Below are 27,016 nucleotides of genomic sequence, written 5' to 3'. Positions count from 1 at the left end.
AGTGAGCAATAATAATGCTATTATTGTCAAAGTTGCTGTGTGACATTAGTTATACACCATTGTGTTTGCCCAACTGAGGGGACTGATGCCATTTTGGATCACTTTATTTTTTGCATACTTTAAAACATGACCCACATTAATCAATTTGGATACTTAGATACATCTTAAATAACGAAAACTATGAAATTACCCTGATTTTTTTTATTCACATAAAAGCAAGGAATAAATAAGTGAATTCTGAGAGTCATCTCATTTGTTACTGTTGGAAACCAGCACCCTGATCTATATCCACCTGGAAGTTAGGAGTACTAATTTTTGTGTGACCTTGCAATCCATGCTTCTTAGAAAATAAATGTGCCAAACAGTGCACCTGGATTGAAAGGATCCAGTCAGAATGGGTCTGGGGCTCGCTCTAACTGCAAGTTTCACATACAGTTTAGCTTGTCTTATTAGCTTATCTAAATTTTATAGCATATCCAACATCAATAAATCAATAATATTATTGTAGGTAATTTCTGAATATCAAGATTTCTCTTAAGACTAAATGAAGAATTTGTTTAAAAATATGTTTTACACAATTGTAGCCTTTTTCTACATATAGAGCTCTGTAAGCCATTCACTTTTGTATACTTTTAAAGGATAAAGTCATAAAATAAAGTTTATAAGTTTAGATAAACATATAACTTTAGATAAACTATATTTTCTCTGTAGCTCTCATTCCTATTTTTTTTTAATTTCTATTTATTTCACTCAAACACCAGTCTGGTATTTCTCAGCTTCTGTTTTAATTCTGGAAACAGATTTCCTACCTTGATGAATGAGCTCTGCCGGAGCTTATATACTTTGATGCCCCAGCACCTCTTGGAGTAATAATGAGAACTGCTGCTTCCTAATAGGTATTGCTGCTAACTCTAGTGAAAAAAATGGATTTTAGAAAATGATTTATTGACTACACAAAATGATTCCCAAACTGATGTGCAGGCAGACTAGCAATAATAATATTACCAGGTGATATTAAACTTACATAATGGAAAGCTAATATAGAAGACTGATTTTTAAAAATATTTCTGGGCTGACATATCTAAAATGAAAAGATTGGAGTCCCGTAGTGTCTTAATGGCTTGCGAGCTTGAGAATCAGCTGCATATAAAGTGAGTAGCCACAGACCCGATGACTGTGATAACTCTGAGATATTCTTGGGAGAATAATTATCTACAGACCTACCCAGCTCCTTGCCATGGTTTTTCTCATGCCAATGGTCTCCTCAATTTGTGTTTCTTTATCTGTGATAATGCTTTTATTATCAGAACACAACATGGTTCATCTATTAAATGCCTTGAACCACAACTTAGCCGTCAGAAATAAAATAAAGTTCTATCATATTAAAACATACTCTAAAATGGATATTATACTTTTTCTCTGTAAGAGTGGAAGGGAAATAAGTTTAAGTGCCCATTGTATAATGGATGTGTGAGTGTGTTCTACCTAAATTTGGCCATATCCCTATACTGAGTGGCCAGATTATTATGACCACCTCATCAGTACTTCATTGGGCCATCTTTTGCCTTCAATACTGCTGCTATTCTTATTGGCATTGACTCCACGAGATGTTGAAAGTTGATATGAGGAATCTGACACCATGCCTGATGAATAGCACTGTCCAGTTCTGTGAGATTTGATGGTTGTGGAACCAGCTGCCTGATGGCTCTTTTAACTTTGTCCCACAAATGCTCAATTGGATTGAGATCTGGTGATTGTGGGGCCGCTTAAGCAAGGTAAAGTCTCCGCAAGTTCTTGAAACCACTCCTGCACAATCTGAGCACGGTGGCATGGCACATTGTTTTGTTGGAAGAAGACATCTCCATTGGGATATGCATCAACATGATAAGATGAACTTGATCAGCAATGATATTTAGGTGTGTTGTACTATTCAGACATTGCTCCACATGAATTAAAGGACCCAAATCATTCCAGGAAAACATGCCCCAAACCCATACATTGCCCCCACCAGCTTGAAGGATTATACTCATGCATGTGGTATGCATGCTTTCTTGCTGTTTCCATGAAATTCTCACTCTGCCATCTGCATCATCCAACTGGAAACATGATTCATCGGACCACATGACTTTTTCCAATGCTCAACTGTCCAATCCTTGTGTTCATATGCGAACTGGAGACGTTTTATCTTGGTAACTGCAGATAGCAAAGGTGTTTGAACAGGCCTTCGTCTTTCATATTCCATACAATGCAGTGTAATGCTGATTTGCCTACGAATGTCAGGTGGTCATAATAATCTGGCCACTCAGTGTATATATACATATATGGCAAAATACCAAGAGGGAAAAACAATTTGTCCTATATCCATATGAGCTATTAAATTTGCACTTAAAATCTATGTCAGTCTATCTTCAAAACCAATGCTCTTTTCATTATTTCAGTATAAACATCACTTTTTATGTATTACTAGAGGCCTGGTGAATAAAATTTGTGCACCGAGGGTGTCCCCTCACTCCAACCTGCACCCTCTCAAACCTGGGACCCCTCAAGGGATGACTGACTACAGATTTAGTCTGATCCCTCTCAGTCTGGGATCACTGGCTCCTAACTGCTCACCTGCCTGACTGTCTGATTGCCCCTTACTGCCCCTGTCCCCCCGCCAGCCTGGTCACCCCCAACTGTCCCCCGCCCCACTGGCCTGGTTGCCCCATGCAGCCTGCTCTTCACTCATTTGGTAGTCCCTCACTAACCACTCTGCTGGCCTTGTCTCCCCAGGCAGCCTGATAGTCGTTACTGTTACTGTGATGGCATCCTGGACAATTTGCATATTTCTCTATTATTAGATAGCTTGTGACTACTATTGATTTATTGTGGTAAGAAAACATGTTAAGAAAAAAATATAAAACATATAAAAATTTGTTTGCTTATTACTTCTGTGGGATTCTCCAAGAAAAGCAAAATCAAGCATCTCCTTCTGGCACCAGTAAAGAATACAAAGGCGTTTAAAAGCATATTCTGTGCAGACAAGTTCTTTGTAGATTTCTGAAGAGAAGAAGGTCTCATGCCTTAGACATTGCTTTCACCACTCATGCCACCCCGTGCCTTTTTATCCAGATGTTTTGTTTGGTAAAAGCCTCGGTTAACTCATAATATGTCAAAATCAAAATCAAAGTGGTCACATGTATGCACTACAGTTTGGAAATGAGGCATTTGATGCCTAAAGGGAAAGGACTTTTCTGAGTTTATCCAGACAGTGGGAGATGCCGGCTTCAAAGTTATGCTTCTGATTCTGTAGTCGGAGCTCTTTGCACTTTACCAAGCTGTTTTTCTGATATTTGACTAGCTCTAGAAATTGCGGATTTTAAAGATGATGAATTCAAATACTTGTGCACTTGGCTTTTCCTTTGTACAGTTCATAATGGCTCGGTGGCTGTGGAGAAGGTAATCTACCTCTCAGTGTGCGTGTTCTTTTTCCATGGGCGATAATCTACTGAGTTCTGGAGTCCCCATAATATAAGCAGCTCCCTTTGTGGCTTTCAATTGCTGTAGGTCTGTAATGGTGCTTGGCACTCTAATAATTGGTCTACAGGGAGCTTTAATAGAGCAGGGCAACTGTTTTAATTAACTTAATCCCCAGAACATGAGTTGACCATTAGACATCAAATCACAGTTTAGCTCCAAGTGTTTGAACTCAGAGGAAATCACATTTGTTAACTACAGTGGAGATAACATTACCTTACGTATATAAAACAATGCAGCTGTAGCTGATTTGGCTACACTGGCCTCTGACACTGGTAAATGAAGTCATTTCCACTGGAATGAATGTATAATGAAAATAGCTTAAGATTTGGCTTTGGTAGTGTAGAAATGATGTGTGCTGTCTTAATGGATGGGAAGCAAAAGACAAGGAGAAAGGAATAGCCATTGTGAAACTTTCAGAGTGCAAATTCTTGGCTGAGTAAAGAAATGCAAGTTGCAAAGCAACTTGAAACAAATTGAGCTCAAAAAGAACAATATTGCAATAACATATTTTTATGCTCTGATAACTTTATGTTATTTTTTTAAAACTATAGCGCTGACTATTTTGGTCACTCAGCTATTTATTCAAACACTCTAAGTATACATAAATGCTAGGAGAAATGCTCAGTGCAGAGGATGAAGGAAAGCATTTGCAGCCATAGTAAAACCGCAAGTTAGAGTTTACAAAATGCTTTTTCATCTACATAAAGGTATTTTGTTTTCACAACATGTGAAAGAGATATTTGATTGGTTCATGTATTCCTTTCTGCATTTCACATACATTTTAAACATCTATTATGTAAGGTAAGGCATTAGGCACTGGAAAGGTGGGAGGTAAAGAGAATAAATAAGACCATAAAGGTAACCTCCAAGAACTTAAAGTTAAGTGGATAGAGCAAACAGTAGAGGACACAAATACTGTGTGATTAAGTTGTTTAATGCTAATTATATGGTGCTACAAGAGGACCTAGGAAGGATGTAGAATCCTAAGATTCTAAAAGTTTCATGCATGGCACATTTAGATTAAAAACTCATGAAGATCAAGGGCTATAGTCAGACCTAGAGTTGGATAAAGCTGTTCCAGGGGGGAAAAATGAGCAAATGTACAAGGACCCAGATTCAAAAGAAATTTTGCCTGGATTTTAATCTTAAAGGTATTCTTGCTGCTGGAATAGAAAATATGAAGATGTAGCAAAAGGAGTTGATTATATCATGAAGATTTTAATAGTCCTTGCTATGAAATTTATACTTAATCATAAACATCATATGAAGGTGCACTAAAGAATATTAAGCAAAGCAGCTAGAAAGGAATACAAAAGCAAACAGAATAATGTAGCTTATTTAATACCCTGTATTCAAAATATGGATATTTAAATATATAATAAATATGAAAACAATTAATGGAAAAACTCACATTTTTTTAGTTCTGGTTGTAATTTGGTTTGTATTTTACAGTTGTTGCACATATCAATTTGGATTCCGCACATTTTAAGTATTCTCTAACTGCACATAGCTAGTGACACAACATTGGACAATGAATGCGGCTCTAAGTCTTATGCAGCAAGCCTTCCAGCCTGCAGGGACCGACCTAGCTCCAATGCTTTCTAAGACTGAGTAGATAAGTCTACCTATTTCTGGGTTTAATAAACATGTGCACTGGGTTTCACTCAAACTATATCAGCAAGTTAATAGTCATAAAGATCATGTTTGGGCTACTATCTGTCAATATTTTTAGTTTTTTGTGTGCTCAGAACCTATGTGAAGATTTTGATTTATTGAATGACTTCTTGGACTAATGAGTATCAAGGAATGAGATGTGAGAATTGCAACCCAATTTTCTGGCAACTGGATAATTGATCCATGCTGAAAAACAGAGAATGTGTCAAAAGGAATAGGTTTAGTGAAGTATGGGAGTTTCCATGCTTTGGACAATTTTTAGAATGCTTGGAGGACAGGCAGAAACAGGTAACCACTGAATGGTTGAACATGAGGACCCAGAGCATACATCTCACACTCTACATCCAAGTGCACAAAATTGGTCTTGACACTCTAGTCCAAGATATATTGTCATTTTTAAGCCATTAGATAGATAGATGCATAGATAGATATAGGTAGATACATATATGTAGATATGGATATAGACATAGATATAAATACATATACTGAAAGATGTTAGGAGACTACATTCTGGAAGTCCTCAACCTAAGGAAGGGAGAAAAAGAAAAATAGTTTTGTAACAATATTTGGCGATGAATGTTATGGTAGCTATGCTAATTGTGGTGATTATGTCAAATGTATGCAAATATCAAATCATTATTTTGTGCACATGAAATTAATATGTATATGTTAATTATACCCCAGTTAAGAAAGAATTGGAGCTTGAGGTGGAATATCCTCTTTTAAGATGAGGAAATAGACATATAGAAGTTATATAACACATATAGGAAGTGGGGAAATGACTATGAAGCTTGGAGAATCTGAGTCTTTGAATCAGCCCCTTCCTGCTCTCCTTGGAGGGTTGGTGGCCATTGGAAAGGAAATAAGATGGTGGGCATACGGGACAATTAACAGCATTCAATTCTTAAGACTTAGGCATTACTTTGCTATGGAGATAACTAGAGCAAGGAAAAGTGAGGATTTAAGATTATTTCAAGAGTTTCCTGCATGAGAAAAAGGATTTTTAGATATTAAACTAAGAAAAGAATGGGAACAGAGGTAGTTCATTGTCATTCTTTATTTATGATGAATATTGCTCAAATTGAGTTGGTACTGGCAAGACATCTGAGTGGTGATATTTAACAGTTAACTATTCTTGGACACTTTGTTTATTCATAAAATCACCGAAATAACATTTCAGAAAATTTCATTTAATAAATATATAGTCATAATTCGTTTAAAATAATAATAAAAATAAACACAAGTCCACAAACAAAGGCATAGTATAGCCTTCATTCTGAGTAATAAAAGGGTGAGAGACATTAATTTGTGATTTAAAACAATAAGCTCAGGAACATTGTGAGAGAGAAATCCATGAAAAAAAATTCCTTCTAATTGGCAATATGTCTAAAGATGTTTAGGAATACTTATATACAGTAAAACCTGTGAGATGCTTTGAGGTACTTTGTAAAATATTTAGCAGTGGTTTAAAATATTGGTCTTGATTCATAATGTGTACTTGTCTGCAGGTCCATTACCATATTATTTTGAAATACCCTCCTGCAAAAAAAGTGAAGTGTAATCTCCTGCTATTGACTTTGGTCTCTGCCATAAAACTTGTTTTGGTTAATCGAATGTGAGCGCAAATCACTGAGCAAAAATTCTGAGCTTAGTCCTTAAAAGACCTTGTGTATTTCAACTGATTGTCTTGTGCTTATACCTTACCATGGAAAGAACAGTGCCACCCAAAATGAAAGTGAGAGACATAGGGACTCACCTTAGCATGAAATACAGCTGCCTCAGCCAGCCTGCAGCACATCTGACAAATAAATCTTTACTATCTTATACCATTGACTATTTTAAGTTATTACATAGCAACAGTTGACAAAAACACCTTTTCTGTAAATGCATCTAAAAGCTCTTTTTATGTTTATAAGAAAAAAAGTATATTTACTTATTGATGATAGAAAGAATACAAAGTAAGAGTTTTCTAATTTGTCAAGAACTTACTTGGATTAAAAAAAATGATAAAAAAGAAAAAGCTCAAGCTGCCAAACAAAAATGAGAGAGAGAGAGAGAGAAGAATCCTATTGAATAGATGTGTAATCAATATAATCAATATGCAACCTTCCTCCCTGGTACTTTATAAAGGAAAGAATATCTATTCTATTTTGATACAATGCTTCCTTGCAAGATAATTTTCTGAAGTTAGGATACAGACTTTGATTTTCAGGGCAACACTTGCACTTTTATTAATTTAGTTTGTTATAATCTTAGCTTGCTTACAAAAGCTCAGATTCCTTTTTAGATATATTTTTTTTAAAATCATAACCCCAAATCTATCCATGAAAGCTCCAAACATATTGTTAAGAACAGTTAAGTGTTAAAAATAACTATAAAATAGTCATATTATTTTTAAAATGATAAAAGAATCTCTTGAAATTTAGAGCTCTATGTCTCTATATACTATTTCTAAGACACGGTCATGCTTCCATGGGTTCCAGGTCCAGCAGGGACAAGGTAATGTAGATTATTTCCAGATGCATCCATAGCAGAGGGAAAGGAAAAACCAAAACAGCTCTTTCCTCAGTGACTCTCCTTCCAGAGCATTCTTTACTCCTGATCCTGGTCTTTTTTTTTTTTTTTTTTGGGGGGGTGGGGGGGTGGGGGGGTTGGGCAGTGCTAAGTGCAGTAATATCCACATCACAAGTCATTAAATCTATTGAAACTACACTTTTGTTTCAGGAACTCACAGGGACCTTTGTGCACCATTCAACACTTGTTCTAAATCAAGATCACAGGTAGTCATTAGAAGAATAAAATATACTAGATTCAACCAAACATTCACTTTTGTTCTACCTGAGCAAATTAGATTAAAAAAATGTATAAAAAGGAAGATAATACTCATAATTCTAGTTCTGGCAACAGTCCCAGGTAAAATACTAAAATCTGCAAAACCATCTCTTTTTTTGGGGGAGACAATGCAGAAGGTTGTAGGTGCCAACTGACTATGAATATGCCCACCACTCTGGTGCCCCTTTACTCCTTCACCCCCCGCATTCAATCACTTATTAAATGTGTATTGAGAGTCCATTGTGAGTCAGGAATGGTCCTAGGTTCTGGAGCTACATTAGGCAATAATATTTCTTTGGTGAGACTGAGAGTAACCAATAAATAATAGATAATAAAGTATGTTGAGATGTTATAATGCTATGGCAAGATACATCTTGGAAGATGATTAAGAGTCTAGGGCAGAGGTTAAAAGTGGTGGTCACTACTACTTTCATTGAGAAAGTGGCTGAGACATAGACACATATTAAAAAAAAAAAAAAAGGAAGAGATTAACTGAAAAGGGAACCTGGGGTCACACTCAGTGCAAAGGCCCTGAGGTAGAGAGTGCTAGGTAGATTGCAGGAGCCTCTGAGTTTGAGTGTGTGGTACTTGTATAGGAGAGAAATAGGAGATGGCATCACAAGTGAATGAGGGGCCCTAACCAGTTTGGCTCAGTGGATAGAGCATAAGCCTGTGGACTGAAGGGTCCCGGGTTTGATTCTGGTCAAGGGCATGTACTTTGGTTGCAGGCACATCCCCAGTAGGGGGTGTGCAGGAGGCAGCTAATCAATGTTTCTTCTCATTGATGTTTCTAACTCTCTATCCATCTCCCTTCCTTTCTTTAAGAAAACAATTATATATATATATATATAAAGACTGCATGAGGGGACACATTGTACTGAGCTGTATAAAGCATTGTAAAGGTGTGGGCTTTTACTTTGTGAAAAAGGGGGTTGGCACCAAAAGGTATGAATCACATGAATGGCATGGAAGACCTCACTTCTTAAAGCATATATTTTGGCCCCTTGTGTTGTAAAGGATTAAGAAAAGAAAAACAATACATGTTGGAAGACCAGTTAGGAGATTGTGATAATCTAGATCAGAGATGGTTACTGAGACCAGAGGGATAGCAGTGGACTATAGAAAGAAGTGTTCTGAATCTTTATTAAAGGTAGAAACAATGTGATTTCTTAACTGAATGATTTGGGGTATGAGAGAAAGAAAGGAGTTAAGGATGTATCTAGAGTTTTGACCAAACAGCAAGAAAGAAAGTGTTGACATTGACTGAGCTGAGAAAGACTGTGACATAGTAGGTTTAGTAGGTTACACGGGATGCTCTGGTCACCCCATCCCAGTTTTCAGGAGTCTCTGCACAATCACTCCCATGCCAACCTGTAAAGTCAGACAGCCTGTTCCTTATTAGATAATCTGAAAAATTAAAATCAGGAACTCCACAGAAATAACAAGAAAACTCAACTTGAAAACCCAAGTTGCCCCAGGCTGAATCAAACTTCAAAATGTTCACAGGAGACACAGATCTGTAACCAAATGAGCACCGTGAAAAGCAAACATCTTAGGACAGTGGTCAGCAAACTGCAGCTCGAGAGCCACATCCGGCTCTTTGGCCCCTTGAGTGTGACTCCTCCACAAAACACATGCGAGCATGCACGTACAGTGAGATTGAAACTTTGTGGCCCATGCACAGAAGTTAGTTTCGGCCTGGGGGAGTCTATTTTGAATAAGTGGCATTAGAAGAAGTTTAAAAAATTTGGCTCTCAAAATACATTTCAATTATAGTACTGTTGATATTTGGCTCTGTTGACTGATGAGTTTGCCGACCGCTGTCTTAGGGCAACTGTCAAGTGAGTGTAGTGTTAACATAAGATGGGTTCTTTTGGGAAGTCAGAATCGCAAAATATTCCCTAAATCAGACTGTGTGTGTAGCCTCCTATCTTGACTTTGAACCAGGCCAGAAGTGCCAACTTATCCATTAGACACAATAGCCACAACATTCTAGGATGCATGATAATTTTAAAGGTGGACAACAATGCTTTAATTGATTATAAAATCAAAAACACAAATTAGTATAACCGGCCTGGGTCACATTCATCTTTGTGCCCAAACTTTCATACCAGGGCATTTTGTAATTTATTTACTTACTTGAGGAAGGAGACCGTGAAGGCCAAGGAAAGTCATAGTGAGACTCAGGAGACCAGGTTTGGTCATGACTGCTCTCCACACTGTAGGCACCTGAAATATTTCAGTTTATTCTCTTACACCAGACCACCTAGCTCTATATCATCCTAGATCTGGAACTCCATATACCAAACTACCCCTTAGGAGGGGTATTTGTTTATAAAGACAATATGCTGGGTTTCAGAATATTGCCTGTTAACTCTTGATTGCAACACATTATTTATGTGCTCTCAAATAAAGCTTTTGAAAGTTAACATTATAGAAGTCAAGAGAAACATAATTTTTTTTTCTCTTTTACTAACCAACATGTTTTTCTTAAAAAAATATATATATATATATATTATTTGACATTTTCTGCAAAGTGTTGAAGTTTGGAAGTGTAATTCAATAATTGAGGAGAATAATTGCATAAAGGTCCTGAATTGGGGCAATCTAAAACAGCAGGTAAATTTAGTCCCATAACAAGGTACTCTACAGGGTTGGCAAATCTGTATTTTGCTTCCTTCAAGGAATCTGAAAGGCTTGATGGACATTAGCACAAATGAAAAACAAAATAAAATAGCCGTGCCAGATCTGCGCCTTTTTGCAAAGTGAGCCAGAAAAGACTTTTGACTAATTAAAAAAGGCCACTCACAGCTGTAACAATAAAGTGAAAATGAATAATAAACCTAGGTCAGTGGTCTGCAAACTGCAGCTCGCCAGCCACATGCAGCTCTTTGGCCCCTTGAGTGTGGTTCTTCCACAAAATACCACATAAGGGCGCGCACATACAGTGAGATTGGAACTTCATGGCCCATGCGCAGAAGTCGGTTTTCATCTCTCAAAAGAAATTTCAATCTTGGTACTGTTGATATTTGGCTCTGTTGACTAATGAGTTTGCCAAAACAACTGACATAGGCAAAAAGGCTATTCTGTACTCTTCTTATTCATTAATAAATACCTTTTTAATTTTTATTTTTTCTGTTTTATTTGTTAGAATATAGATAGCAGAATAAAAAGAAATACGGCTTATGTCTATTTTATGAACTTTCTAAAAATATTTGTAATAGCTTGTCCAATGACAAAATTCTTTGAAAATTCATTCTGGACTCACAGGCTGTGCCTTGAGCTATGCATTTACCTAGACTAATTTCTTCTAATCTGTCCTCTTCTTTTTTTCCTCCCTTTTTATCTTATGAGTAAGAAAATGAGCTCAAGACATTTTTTAATTCAAGTTCTGATTCTTACTGACCATGAATCGTGACCTAACCTTCCTGAGATTCCCACTATAGCTTCATTCATTAAATAGACTTAATAAGAATAAACAACTTATAGGTTTGCTTTGATGTTTCAACTTAATAACTTATAGCACAGAGCTTGACATAGCACAGATGCTGAATGAATATCAATTGTTCTTATTTCTGGTGTCCACTTTTTTGAAATAAAGGAAAAAGAGCCAGGCTGACTTTGAAAACCAAACATTTAACATTTTTGAAGTTTAATTTCACATGGGAATTAAACTTTGGTTCCTTACCTCTCTTAAATTCCCCATTCAAATCTTTTTTGAATCCACTCACATTTGTTAGAAATAATGTATAAATTCTAATGACTGCACTTTTCCTAGTTACTCTCCAGGAAGCAATATATAACTTTTGTAAATCTTCAATGGGTCTCCTTTTCTGCCATCCACTTTAATAGATTTAAAATCCTTTACTTTAACAATAGGTAGTTTAAACAGTTTTCATAGAAACTGATGCTAAACTATCATTATAGTAACTACCCCAAATAGCTACATTGACACTTTTTGTCATTAAAAAAATACCATTTTAGGATGAATACTAAATTGACTAATAACAACATAACACAATCAGTATGCTTAAATTTAATATTTTATTTTTTTGAAAGCTGCAATTATTAAAGTATTGCTACAGGGTAACTATTTTTCAAGCAATTAGATTTTTATGCTTCTATTCATCGAAAGCTTTAGAATTAAAATTGTTGGTGACAGTAGGATAAAATGTTCTGCCTCATTGCTTAGCAGCACAAAGAAAAAAAATTAAAAAGATGAGCTGAGGGGGAAAAAATGTGATCTGCCTTTAAAATACAATGAGCTGGAAAATAGAAAACTATGCTGGGCCATAGAGGTGGCAGTGTACACTTCCTTCCCTTTAGCCTTCACTTGGCAATTTGTTTCCTTGCATATGACTATTCCCTCTTGTTAATGTTGTCTCCTTTACTTCAGCATTCTTTCTTGAATGTCTCACTCAGTGTTTTTTCCAGTGCCTGGCATTAATGTGCCCTTAGAAAAGGTGTTTTGACTAAAGAAATTACTACAATTCTTCTCGGCTTATTTATTGTGCACCAGTTATGTCTAGGCACTGTCTTAAGGGCTGGGCATAAGACAAACACCAGACAGACCAAACCCCAGCCCGCAGTGCACACATACTGTCTTATGATGCATTTGTGATGCTATGAGGCTTCCACCATGGAGTGAGACTTACAGTGCTGAGTATATGGTAAGGTCTGTCCTGAAGCTCTGGAATTCTGGGAGGCCTTTTTATTTTATTTTATTTTTTTGAATGGGCAAAGCAAATCCTTATTACACTGCCTTTCTCCCACATATGGAGTTTGCTGGGAGAAAAAACACAAATGCTAAAGAATTCAATGCATATATCCAAGGTGAGGGGGGGGAATGTTTAATTTGCCAAGCTTCTGTCCAACTGGTGCAGCATTAAGGGGTGACTGTTGATGTATTGGGAGCTATGTACAATATATACAGTGCATAAATGGCCCCAAGCTTTAATAAAAATCCTGAACACAATTTAAAACTTTGTAGGCATTATTTCTAGCGTACAGCCTGGAAATAAACATAGAAAAGGAGAGGGAAAGGAATGGAACTACAACCACTCTGGGTGATAATGTGATAAACATACACAATATGTGGCCCAGGGGAATGAAAGGCCTATGACCTTTGGGGAAGTCATTCTCTTCTTTATAGAGTTGCACAGAGTATTTGGAATGTACATGTAGTTGTGTATGCACACACACAGGTGCTTTACCCATTAGTTCACAGGTCACCAGAGGAGAATTTTAAAAAAGGCACATAACCTTCACTTCACTGTGGCCAACAGACCTCTAATGAGGCTGGAGCCCATATTAGCCAATATTGTTCAGAGTAACAGAACAAGTAGGATAGATATATAGATGATAGATGGATGAATGATAGAAAAATTTGTCAAGATCTACCATCTATCTACCTATTTAGAGAGACTGATTACAAGAGATGGACTCATATGGTGATTATGATTTCATATGGAATCTATCAAGTTCCATACTCTGCAGTTCCAGCTGAGAACCAGTAGAGCCCCTGGTGTAAGTTTCAGTTTGAACACAAGCAGGCTTGAGACATAAGAAGAGACAAAGCTCCAAGCCCAAAGGCTAGAAAAGCACTCTGTCCCAGCAAATGCAGTCAGGCAGGAGGCGCTCCCTCTAAGCCCCTTTGTTCCATTCTGGTCTCTTTGATTGGATGGCCCCACTCACATTAGAAGGGTGATCTGCTATACTCTACTAATTCAATATTAATGCATCCACACATACCCTAATCGATGCTTGCAAAATAATGTTTGGCTTTATATCTGAGCACCTTGAGGCCTGATCAGGTTAACACATGATATTAAGCATCACAGAGGCACTCTTGGGCTGTTCTGGTAAAGTCTCTGGGATAGTCAACAATAGTCTCTCAGAGACCAGACAATATACTCTGTGAATTACTATGTGCTGTTGTCTGGGAGCAGAGATGATGGGCATCCTAGAGAGATACTAAGTTCTTTGTGTAGAGGTTAAGGTGCCCCAGAGATGGAGATCATCTATAATAATAAAAGTGTAATATGCAAATTGACCAAATGACCAAACAGCAGAACGACCATCTGGATGACCTTCTGGACGACCACTCTATGACACGCACTGGCGCCAGGCAATTAAGGTGGGTGCAGTGCAATTGGTCAGGAGGACCCCATCATCGCCCCATAGTCACCCTGCAGAGAGAGGCCCAGACCAGAAGCCAGCAATACTGTGGCAGGTGTGCAGGGCCTGCCAGTGGTCACCCTACAGAGGGAGGCCCAGGCCAGCCAAGTGATAGTTCCCCATGCCTGTCACCCACAGAGGGAGGTGACATGCAGGGGGGGGGGGGCAGTGCCACACAGATTGCAAGCAGTGACAGCCACGGTGGCAGGGCCAGCTACTAGCATCTGGGGAAGGAAAGCTCCAATAGGCACTGATCCCTGGCCAGGCACAGGGAACTTACTTGAGGGTCCTGGATTGTATGGGGGCACAGGCCAGGCTGAGGGACACTCCTTCCCCCTCACCCCGCTCCCAGTGCATGAATTTTGTGCACCAGGCCTTTAGTTACAACATAATGGATTAAAGGAGTTTATTCTCTCTCTCTCTCTCTCTCTCTCTCTCTCTCTCCTTCTCTTTCCCTCTTTCTCTCTCTCTCTCTCTCTCTCTCTCTCTCTCCTCTCTCCCTCTCTCTCTCTCTCTCTCCCTCTCTCTTTCTCTCTCTCTTCCTCCCTCCCTCTCTCTCCAAAAAACATACATCTATCATCTATTAATGTCATAATAGAAAACTATGAGAATGAGGTATAAGGATATGGGGCCTTAATTATTACCTCTCTGATCAGGCCAATGAGGTTACAACCACATCTTGTCAGAGGATAGATGTTTCTAGAGAGTGTCTATAATTGGTACAGGAAACAAAGCAGAGATAAAATATAGATTTGAACAGGGAAGCTTGTATGTCTATCATCTGTCTCTGAATCAACATAACCCTAAATGCAGGTTGGTGTTAGCAGAGATAAGACATTTGAACTCATTTAGAATTTCTCTGAAAAATAATTAGTACTGGGCTCATGACCAAAACTACTCTGATATCAAATGCATAGTTCATGTTTGTATAGACAAAAACTTGAATCTATGTTGGTAGGTTTACTTCTGTCTGGACAATGGTGCACTCTCAAACTATAGACACAAAAATAATAAATTAAGTCTTACTTCTTCTAAAACACATAGATTATTATTGTTATTGATTCTCTTATATTGCCTCCCACACATACACTTAGCACAATTGAATACACTGAATATACCTTCCTTGAAGAAATGCACAAGGGTGCTATGCCTGGGCTGTTTCACACGTGCTCAAGAAATTTGTTTAAAGTGAAATATATTGTCAATGCCTTTGCAAAGAAAATTGAAACTGTTTGATCAGAAATTGTTTATCTAATCTATGTCTCATGTCTATCTAGATATTTTAAAGAAAAGTAGAACCGCAGGAAAGAGTAATGAGTATTTTCCTCTCAGCACAAGGCACACTTCATTCAAAATATACTTGATTTTTAGCCAGGGCTTCCAGACTTTCATTTATCTTCAATTCAAGTGTGTGACTGAAGCTAAAGGTCACTGTATTTACCAAAACCAAATGTCAACAAAATAAAAACATTCTGTCTCCTGCTTCCTCAAATCAACATGCAAGAAACAACACAATGCTTGGAGACCTCCACAGAGATATTAAATGAGAGCATTAATCCATACAAAATATGTTAATTCCCAGTCTACTTAGCTCACAAGAACAGAAGAGATTTCAGGAATGAAATCCTTGCATTCTAAATAATCCTTTCAGAAGTCTCATTAAGTAGGAATCCCTGGGAAGAATTGTAGTGATTCTGGTAGATCTGGCCTGGGAAATAGGAACATGGGTTCTTAAGGCAGCAGAGTTATTAAGCCCCATGGAACTTTAACCAAAGTGCTTTGGACCTCTGGCCCTAGAATTTAACCACCTGCCAAATTGGTGATAAAACTTACCTTAAGAATGATTGCTGTAGCGCAGCCAGTGTAGCTCAGTGGTTGAGCATCCTGTGGGTGAGCGTGGACAGATGAACCAGAAGGTCAAGGTTTGATTCTAGGTCAGAGCACATGCCTGGGTTTCAGGCTCACTCCCCAGTGTGGGGCATGCAGAAGGCAGCTGATCAATGAATGTCTCTCATCATTATGTTTTATCTCCCTCTCTCTATCCCTTCCTCTCTGAAATCAATTTTTCAAAGAAAAATGATTGATGAAAATGGAACAGAATATTGGAAATGGTGGAATTGTGATATCCTACAAAACCTAAAAAAATAGAAGATGCCATCCCCAGATGAATTTTAATGATAATGATGGTGTGATTATGATGACTGGGAGTGTGGAGTTCCTGGTTGGAGCCTTCAGTGCCCCTGCTGTTGTGCACACACGGTGAAATCACAAGGTGTTCTGTTCTGCAGAAAGCCCTTCAGGCTCTGGGCTACATGCTGTCGCAGGTAGTAGCAAACTGTCACAATCGTGGTAGAGAGAATCTATGTTGGAACTTGAGAAATTGATGGGAAATCACCAATGTTTGGATGTAAACATAGAGATCTTGGGGACCACACAAAAGGTGTGCTGAATCCGGGGACCTAGGCAGACTATACAGCAGAGGGACTGGCTGTTGTGGTGATGGTAGCCTGTGCTGTGGGAAGCTGAAGAACAATTCTTGAGAAAAGATTATAAGAGTTTAAGTGTAGCCCTAACCAATTAGGTTTAGTGGATAGAGCATTGGCCTATGGACTCAAGAATCTCAGGTTTGATTCTGGTCAAGGGTATGTACCTTGGTTGCAGGCACATCCCAGTAGGGGATGTGAAGGAGGCAGCTGGTTGATGTTTCTCTCTCACTGATATTTTTAGCTCTTTATCCCTATTTCTTTCTCTTTGTAAAAAAAAATCAATAAAATATATATTTTTTTAAAGAATTAAAAAAAAAGAGTTCAAGTATAATCTCAATATCTCTGGTTTTATGGAGTGTAGAAATTTACTTCCTTCTATAATGTGACAGTATTCTTAAATATCTTATATCCTTAAAAAATTGTAGATTAAAAATGGGGCTCTTAGATTTTTACAAAATGAGTTTAGACCTATTGTAAACAGGGTGCTAATGAAACACAATGATGATCTAAGTAAAACAAAACAAAACAAAAAACAAACAAACACACACACACACACACACACACACACAACACAACAGCATACTTAAAGAAGACATGAAGACATCTTACAGAAACAAAACCTGCTCTGGGAAGTGGAGACTTCCCATAAAAGGAAAGAAAAAGTAAGAATTGCTGGAAAGAGTGATTCCGAGGACAAGGTCAGAGTGCACACTATCAGCCCCTAAAGAAGGGGGGTCCATTGGAGCCCCAGGGGAAGAATGAGCATGGTCTACAGGACTGTTTCCTCAACAGCTTAGTGCTATTGTCTAAAAGTTAACTGGCTAGGGAAGATCACATTTGAACTAATACATCTTCTCCATTAGGTTATCATTAGCTCATTATTTCTCAAGTGCATCTGAGCTTATGCCCCTCATCGTACTTACATTGTGGCAGAAGGCTTACTGTTGAGTGATGAAGCTCTGCTCTCCAGAGTATATTGCTTGCCTTGGTTCCTGGAATGCTGTATGCACAGATTTAATGTCTGTTAACTAAACATCCCTGTGAATTTCTCTACAGCCTAATGGTCCCCGGTGGTATCATGCAGGAGAAGTTGGTCTCTCTATGCACATTCACTTAGCCCCCCTGTGACTGGAATGTCAATCTTATGTGCTCACTCACCCACTTTTCAATCCTTTTCTTAGGAAAGATTGTAACTAACTTAATTTTAAAGGTGTATTTTAAGGAGAAAATTGGAGATCAACTGCTGCTTCTTAATTGATCACTGTCTTCTCCTTAAATGTACTATTTGATCTAATCTTAAAAACCAAAATCTGAACTAAGTTTTATAGCTTCAGTTAAAAGCATGTAGAAAAAAAAATGAGATTTATGAAGGCTTGTTATGTCACCCAAAGACACTCAGGTAGTAGTTGCTGGAGTTGGAATGTAAGTCCAGATGTGTCTCTCACTGACACTTACACTCTTCATTCACCTTATGCTAGTGCTAAATGATAACAGTGGAAGGCATGTTCACTATGATGTTTGTTTTCTAATAGAAGTTAATTTTTTTAACCTTTTAAAAAATGATAAATTTTTTAAAAGTTTATCTTTATTATTGAAAGTATTACAGATGCCCCCCCACTTTTTTTTCCCATTGACTCCTGTGCCTGCCCCTCCCAAACCTTCACCACACCATTGTCTGTATCCATGGACTATGCATATCTACACTAATAAAAGAGAAAGATTCAAATTGACTGCACCTCTGTGACACTCACAAGCCAATCAGGAGTATATAAATTAACCCAACAAAGATGGTGAGTTAATTTGCATATGCAGGAGTGGTGGAGTGAAAACTAAAGACTGAAGACACCTGAAGACTGAAGACTGAAGACAATTGAAGATTGAAGACTGAAGAGGCTTGGTTCTCTGCTGCTGCCAGAGTGAAGGCCTGGGTCCTGGGTGCCAGAGGAAAACCAGTGCTGGCACTGGGGAAGGAAGGCTTATTGCACAAATCTTTGTGCAACAGACCTCTATTATGTAAATAAATTCCCTGGTTAATCTCTCCCCACTCTCCCTCCAACCTGGCCTTCCCTCAGAAGTTAAAATCTCAGTCTAAAATGACACCTATTTGCATTAGAATTTTAATAACCATGTCCATTTGGAAAAATGGGACAGGGTCTTATGATACCTAGTTTCTTAAATTTCATATCTATGGTTCCACTTAAACAATCTTTGAGAGATCAACGTTTAGGGCCTTCTCTTTAAGTTGACTCTCCTTCAATGCAATATTTGGCCTGCCTCATAAATAGAGCTGGTAAAACTTCTTATCTAAATAGAAATTGCTTACCTCAGTTTTTAAGAGCTTTAAGAAACATTGAAGGATTCCTGCCTCGTTAGTGTTTTTAATAAGCATGATAGGAGTGTCATTAGGGATTTTTAAGTCACTGAGAATATATTAAGAAGGATCCATGCATTGTTTAGTACAGTATAAATCTTAACTCATGAAGAACCCAAATAAAATGACCTTTGTTCTCTTGCCTACAAATAGAAAAGAAGCTCACTCCACATAAGGCTGTAGCTCCAAGTTCTGTAATCTCACTGGCAAAACATATTTTCTTCGTATTCATAGTGTTTGAAGGTTTAACTATACTTCCCTAATAACTCCATTAGTTGCTTATAGTCATAATTGATTTTACTTTTAATAATTCATTCAACTGTTCTATGTGCTGGGGATATAATAAGTATCAATAAAACATGCAGGCTCATCTCTTCGCTCATGCTAGTACATTATTGTAGGAGTATTGAGGGTGAAAATTTAGGGAAAAATTATAAGCAATAAATAATTTAATTTCAGGCATGCTTTATAAAATGGATAAAGAATTGACTGGTCAGCGTGGCTGTGGTTGAGCATAGACCTATGAACAAGGAGATCATTGATTATGTTCCTCGTTATGGCCATATGCCTGGTTTGAGTTATGGGCTCCATCCCCAGTGTATGGTGTGAAGGAGGCAGCCAATCAATGATTCTCTCTCATCATTGATGTTCCTGTCTCTTCCTTTCCCTTGCTCTCTGAAATCAATGAGAACATATTTTTAAAAACGAATATCAAGTATCTTTAGAACAGTCAGAATCCAGTCAGATAATCTGAAAGGGGAACACGTTTTCTGTCTTACATATCAACAATTTAATGTATGTCTACAATACCATTTTACATGCTCAATGACTGTGTCTATCCCATTAGTCCTTACTAGGGTTTTTGTCACGGAAGAGAATGGGATTCTCAAGAACACATGGAATTTTCTTATAAGGCATAAAAACTACAAAACATTAATTGAAAGGCTAGATTGCACAAAATGGTGCTGGCAGGAGAGGCTTCCTTCCACCACCTTGGTGGGCATTATGACAAGAAGATAAACTTGGGGCATCTCTGCTTAATTGAACAAAAATTGCCACAGTAGTATATCTTGTGTCACATACTCTTTCAGATCTTTGATACTCCTTCCGTTAAAAGATAAAGTCTGAGTTTTGTCCTTTCAGAAGGGAATATATATGGTGACATGCATCTTGTAGTAGAAGTGATACTGCCTGGATCCCAGGGCTAAGTAGCAAAGGTAATACAGACTCTGGCTGGCTCTCTAGCTCTGGAGATATGACCTAGAGATTCATGAGATCCATCTCAGATGAAGCTTCCATATTGAAGAAGACCCATGACAATAGAAAAATATGTTAGCATAGTGCCAACTATTTTGGTTCCTAGTCAACCAAGTCTTCTTAAACATTAGTAACAGTTGAGCACACTGTCTCCAGGCTTCTAGCTGACTAGGCTGATGCCCTGGGCAGCAGAAATAAGCTGTCTCCAGAGAGTCCTGCCCAGATTGCAGGTTAGCAAGATTGGCTTCTTTCACTTAGTGATATGCATGCAAGTTTCCTCCATGTCTTTTCATGGCCTGATAGCTCATTTCTTCTAGGTGTTAAATAATATTTCATTATATGGATGTACAAGAGTGTATTCAACCATTCATTTACTGAAAAATAACTAGGCTGCTTCTAAGTTTGGGCAATTATGAATAAGATTACTAAAAATATCCATGTGCAGGTCTTTGTGTGGACATAATTTTTAGCTCATTTTATGAAATAACACAGTGATATTGCTGGATTTTATTATAAAAATATCTTTAGTTTTGTAAGAAGCTACCAAACTGTGTTCTAATGTGGCTTTACCATTTTGTGTTCACACCAACAATAAATTAGAGTTTCTGTTGCTCCATATGGCCCCAGAATTTGATGATGTCAATTTTGGATATTTGTCATTCTAATAGGCACAGAGGTATTTCTTAATTTTTTCATTTTTTTTGAGAGACAGAGAGAGAGAGAGAGAGAGAGAGAGAGAGAGAGAGAGAGAGAGAGAGAGAGAGAGAGAGTTTGGATAATATATGTGAGAGAGAAAAAACAAAGCAAACAAACAAAAAACAAAAACAAAACAAAACATCAATTGGCTGCCTCCTGCAAACTCCCTGCACACAAGCTGGGCATATGCCTTGACTGGGAATTGAAACTGCAACCTTTCTGTACATGGGACAATGCTCAACCAGCCAGGGCTCTTATTGTTGTTTTAATTTGCAATTCTCTAATGACATATGATGTTAAGCATCTTTTTATATGCTTACTTACCCAAATATAACCACCTTTGATGAGTTGTCTATTCAGGTTTTTTGTCCATTTATAACTAAGCTGTTAGGTGTTTTTGTGTATATATGTGAGAGTTTTATGTTCTTTTGGATAACACTTAATTATCAGATATGTATTTGTAATTATTTTCTCCCAGTCTGTGGCTTGGTTTCTTATTCTCTTGGAATTGACTTTCTCAGAGCAGAAGCTTTTACTTTTAATGTATTCTAGCTTATCAATATTTTTTTTTCATGAGTTATATGGCATGGTTGTAGGCAGCCATCTTGTGAGGGCATGAGGGTCAATTTACATATTACCTCTTTATTATATAGGATGGTACCATAACCCACCAGACATTTTACTAATTAGAGATGTAAAACTCAGAGAGAAGGATAGCACTTCCAAGGTCATGCCTCCAGTTAGTGCTAAGGCCCAGATTCTAACACAAACAGATCCCGCTTCCAACCCAGTCAGAATTCTACAACATCAGCATGTTTTCACTTCACTTACTCAAGCATGTTCCTGGAGAATAATGAGCAAGTCTTCAGGCTCACAAGACGTGAGTGGATGTGGTTTTAAATGAAGCAGAAAAGGGTGCCAGGGGTTTGAGAATATGAAGCAAAAGTCCCCTTCAGTTGCTGTTTAGAGCCTGAGATCCTTGGAGCCTCTCTCCTCTCTTACCTTTTCATCATTTAATTAATGACTCACAGCCTTGGTTAATCATTAATTATGCACAATCAATTATGTTTACATTATCGTTTTAAATAGATACCATTGATGATTGACTTGTCTAAAATAACCCCCTGGTTTAATTGTCAGTTTGCATAAATTCGCCTGCAATGATTTGTTGCACAGTGTGATTCATTTCACACCGAAAACATCAGCAACGCCCTGAACCACAGGAGGCCTGCTCTCACAGATTGTTGACTTTTCCATCAGGAAAGAAATCCCATTAAAACTGACTTTCTTTGTCTGGAATTGTGATGAGGAGTTTCCAGTTTGAGTGACCATAGTCTTTGTGGGGAGACAGTAAAAGGGAACACAATACCCATGACCACTGGCAAGACATCTGTCCGGAAGAAATTGAAATGCTCTCCTGTGCTGGTCCAGTGCTTTGAAGGCAGGGCAATGGGTTTGCATGCTGGTGCTCATTACAGGATGGCTGGCTGAAGGGGATCCTCAGTCCGGGGCATTGAATGATTCACTTTTTCTCTGGAATGAAAGTGGGATTTCAGTAAAAGGTGAGTGAGGTCAACTAGAATATTTTCCTTTAAGTCTGTTTTCTTTTTTTTCCTTCCTTTATAATAGCATTTATACTAGTAAGTGCCTACTATCTGCTAGGTATATATCACGAATCATTTTTGTTCACATTTAATACAACAATCAGTAACCTCTAGAAATATGAGGCTATTTTTTAGAGGTTACTGATTGGACAAGTGACAAAGCTGAATAGGTCCCAAATTTAAAGGATTCAAAATCTTTTCTGAATTATCACCGTATCTATGGGTGCCTATTTGACAAGAACCTAGAAATAGAGTTATTCATATATAAGCCACACATTTGTAAGGCATATCAAGGTACATTTTTCCCATTGCTAGTGGGGCTCTGTTATTTCAACCACTACTGGCTCAGGGTTGCTTTTAGGCAAAGCATGATCACTCAGTGTATTTGCTCAATATTTTCAATGTACTTTAGTAACAGCAGATCTTTCCAGCTTCCAAAGAATACCAAAACTATAGTAAATAACAATATCAAGGAAATTCTTGGAATTTAATATGTGTAAACCTCAATTTATAAATGTACAAACTCAGAAATGTACTTGCCCCAAATCATAAACCTCATAAGTAAAGGAATAAAGACCACGGATTCTCAGGTCTGTCTTCTTTCCTCTGTGCCTTAATGCCTGCCCCTCCCACTCCGCCTTCTTTATTTCACGTGAGTGGTGTGGCTCTCTGGAATGTTTGCACAGGGATGTGTTAGCACCTGCACAAGCGATGAAAATCCAAGGTTAGGATACTTTTCCATAAAGTCCCTGCCTTATTAGAACATATTTTCCCTGACTCCTATGCTCTCAAAATCCAGGAAATGTTTTTTTTGCCCGTTATTTCTTCTGCATTCTTTGCCCTAGAGCCCCTGTGCCATCGTGACTTTTCAATTCAGGGAAACTTCTGGCATCTGGTCTCCTCTAACAACTATTACCTAGACAGGTGTCTTTTTCTGGACATTTGCACTTCATCTCACACAAATCACCCAATTTAAACCAGAGTACTGTATAAACAAGTGCTGCAATTGCTTAAAGTTGATAGAAGCTCATTAAGTTGAAGTCCTCAATAATTTTGAGGGAATGATAGTATACACTTTTAAAAGAACACAAGGAAATGAAACAAAATAAATAAGCACATTTCTGAATGGAAATGGAAGTGATAAAAATAAAACAGTAACCCATAGAAACTGGAAAGAGAATATGTATAATCATTAAGATAGAATGTGTTCTCAATGGCTGGAAAAACAATGTATCTAGGCATCATGAAAGACGATATTTGTAAACTGGAAAACAACACTAGGGAATTTATCAATAAAAACCATATAAATAGAAACATTGAAAAAGGAGAAATTAACAAGCAACATGAAGAAGAACCAAACATAACAATACCTAAGGTGGAACTTTAAACTCCTCCGTTGAAGTTATTAGATCTGTAATACTCTCAACAATAAAGATAACATTTAAAAATATATTATACAATTTTTAAACTTGAAAAATGAAAGTAACCCTATCTTAAAACAATACATTTTTTTCTTATTCATGACTTTATATTTTTGAACATCAGTTAATTTTTAAACCTCAAATATATTTAAGCCACTATAACAAAATTTCTGCATAAAGCCTATTATATTTTGGTGCCCAAAGTAGCCACATCCTGCTGTAATCTAGTTGATTTTACTTCTTATTTATGATTAATTAAAGAGAGTAGAATTAAAAATGGAGAGATTAGTTATGTAATACCTTTAAAATATTCAAGTATTGATAGTAATGTGTTTTAAATATTTAATAGATATGAATAATCACTATAAGTTCTCGAATATTGTAATTGCACACAAAGCCCTTGTTCTCCTTCTTCTAAATGCATTCAGGGAGAGTTATTCAAATAAAAATGATATTTCTAAGATGAAAATCATAGATTTATGACTTATACCCCTACTCACTATGCAGTCTTAGTAATAGGTTCTTATAAGAATAAAACATTATTGTTATCCATTCCAATCAATTGGACATAAAGTACTGTGAATTTTCAAAAGAGCAGTGCGGCCCTAACTGGTTTGGTTCAGTGGATCGAGCATCAGCCTATGGACTAAAAGGTCCTAGGTTTGATTCCAGTCAAGAGCATGTACCTTGGTTGGGGGCACATCACCTATAGGAGGTGTGCAGGAGGCAGCTGATCGATGTTTCTCTCTCACTGATGTTTCTAACTTTCTCTCTGTCTCCCTCTCTGTAAAAAATCAATAAGATATATTTTTTTAAAAAGAGCAGTGTGGAGTTTGCTTCTGAAATAGCTCATATTCTTGTTTAAAATATATTTGGTTTTTCTCCCTTTGAGAGCCAATTGTGTTCTGAAATAAATATTGTATTATAGTTTGCTCAGTAATGGTACAATGACATCCACATTTATTAGTGTACAATGTTAGGTATCATTTATGTATTGTCTTAGAAACAATAAATGGCAACTGCTCCATTGTGTTTAAGATATAGTAACTGCAATGATACTGTCATTAGGTAAAATATTTTTGATCCCTACTATGGAATTGTTAATATTTTAAAAATTAGTTGAAGTTAAAGACATCTGATTTAGATAATGGCAGTCAGGGCAATGTCAGTTTGTACAATATTGAGATTCACTGTGAAATTATTCTCATCATTTGAGATCCAAATTGAGTCACCTCTCTGCTAAAATAATTTAATTTATTAAAATCAGGGCATATGCAGTTAGAAATAAGCCTTAGAACTCATCATGTCATACCCCTAGACCAGAATTTCTCAACTGCTTTTGTATAAACCTCGTATCAGCAGCACATCTCAAAATCACCCATTATATCATACTCTTAAAAGGGTGAAGCCCAGAAATCTGAATATAAATTGGCACTCCAAGCAGTGTTATGCCTTATGAAACTGTCAAAGCACTCTTCCAGCTGGGCTTGAAATGCTTCTTTGACAGCTTTTCCAACGGTTGGATATCTTTGGAGAGGGGGGAAAAAAAAGGCAACAGAATCATAGTCAAATGCTGCTCAAACTCGAGGCAGCTCTATTATAAATATAAATATACCTTATTATTTGTTATGTCAAATATCTGTTTCAGTTTTATGAAAGTACAAAGAAATAGCTAAACTTTGAAACACCTTTTAACAATGTATGTAATGTAAATTAGTGATATACTTTCATTATTAAGTTTAATAGAACTGTTATCACTTTCTCATGACATGATTTCAGGCTTCCTAACTCTACTTTCATACAGACTTATTAATATCCTGATAAATTTCATTGATTATATTCCTCTTAATGTAGAGCACACGAAATCAAATGCAATCTTTTGCATGATAGATGGGTCCTACAAATTAAAGGAATCCATGAATAGAAGAATAGCATTTAAGAGGAAAGAAACTGGAAATCTGCTTGTCACTTTTACTACCCAAGTTCTCAACATTGATTGTTTTGCATAATTTCACGTGAAACATAAGAGTCATGGAACTTATTATTAAATATTTTAATATTTGTCTTAAAGTAAGGTAGCACTAGTATTTAGAACTTGATCTGTGAGCCATTAGAGCTTGTGTTGGCTTTCTATATCCTGTACTTATAAAGAGATTTAATCTCTTTACCATAAACAATGAAAGTTCTATTGAGCTCAAAAATATCTATAATTGCTCAGAAAAATGTGGGGAAATATTTATTGCAGATATATAAAATAATACAGCATTATGCTATCTATTTAAAATAAGCAATATTATGATCATCAATTTTATTATTAAAAATTAATTTAATGCTCAAGATTAGCCAGTTATTACACTAAGGACATTCCCATCTATTATAGTATTTAATCCTCCAAATAACATTATAATATAGATATCATTGTATGCTTTGTTTATATTATAACCTTTCAGGCACCAGAGATAAGAAAGGGTAAGATCTAAAAAGCTTCCTGGGAAAAAGCTTTTACAAAAGTGGAGAAATAGAATGCCATTAGGATTCTCAGCAGCCATCTTGGGGATGGAATAGCTTTTGTATTTTAACTGAAAATATAGTAAAAGGAAGAATGGTTCTTGGGATGTTATGGTAGAAAATAGTGAGAATTAGAAAAATAATCTAAAATAATTTGAAATATATATGGCTCACTTATAAACAACTGTCTACTTCATAATATAGTCAATCCTATATAATAAAAATATATTATACAAATTATCCCCTTGACCAGGAGTTCTTCTGGGAGTTTGACCAGGAGGCAGGGCAGGCAAGGGGAAGGGAGGGAGGCCCCAGTGGTGCAGGCAGCTGGGAGAAGGGAGGGAGTACCACAAATTTCATGTATTGGTCCTCTAGTGTTTAATATTTATACAAATAAAATGTATGATATAAATATATTTGAAAAGATGGGAATATTTTTGTGAGAAAGTGTGTGTGTGTGTGTGTGTGTGT

General features: G+C 37.0%; 1 long non-coding RNA gene across 1 annotated transcript; it reads left to right on the top strand.

Annotated features, from left to right (window-relative positions):
- Positions 1 to 2,158: 2,158 nt before the first annotated feature.
- Positions 2,159 to 27,016, top strand: LOC118711777. Its single transcript, XR_004985841.2, has 3 exons — positions 2,159 to 2,305; positions 4,344 to 4,350; positions 26,994 to 27,016. It is a non-coding gene; the product is annotated as an uncharacterized LOC118711777 (long non-coding RNA).

This window comes from Pipistrellus kuhlii, unplaced genomic scaffold (assembly GCF_014108245.1).
Source record: "Pipistrellus kuhlii isolate mPipKuh1 unplaced genomic scaffold, mPipKuh1.p scaffold_m20_p_1, whole genome shotgun sequence".
In the NCBI taxonomy this organism is placed as follows: Eukaryota; Metazoa; Chordata; class Mammalia; order Chiroptera; family Vespertilionidae; genus Pipistrellus; species Pipistrellus kuhlii.
Note: the sequence above shows the minus strand (reverse complement) of the source record. Positions and strands in the feature narration are given on the sequence as shown.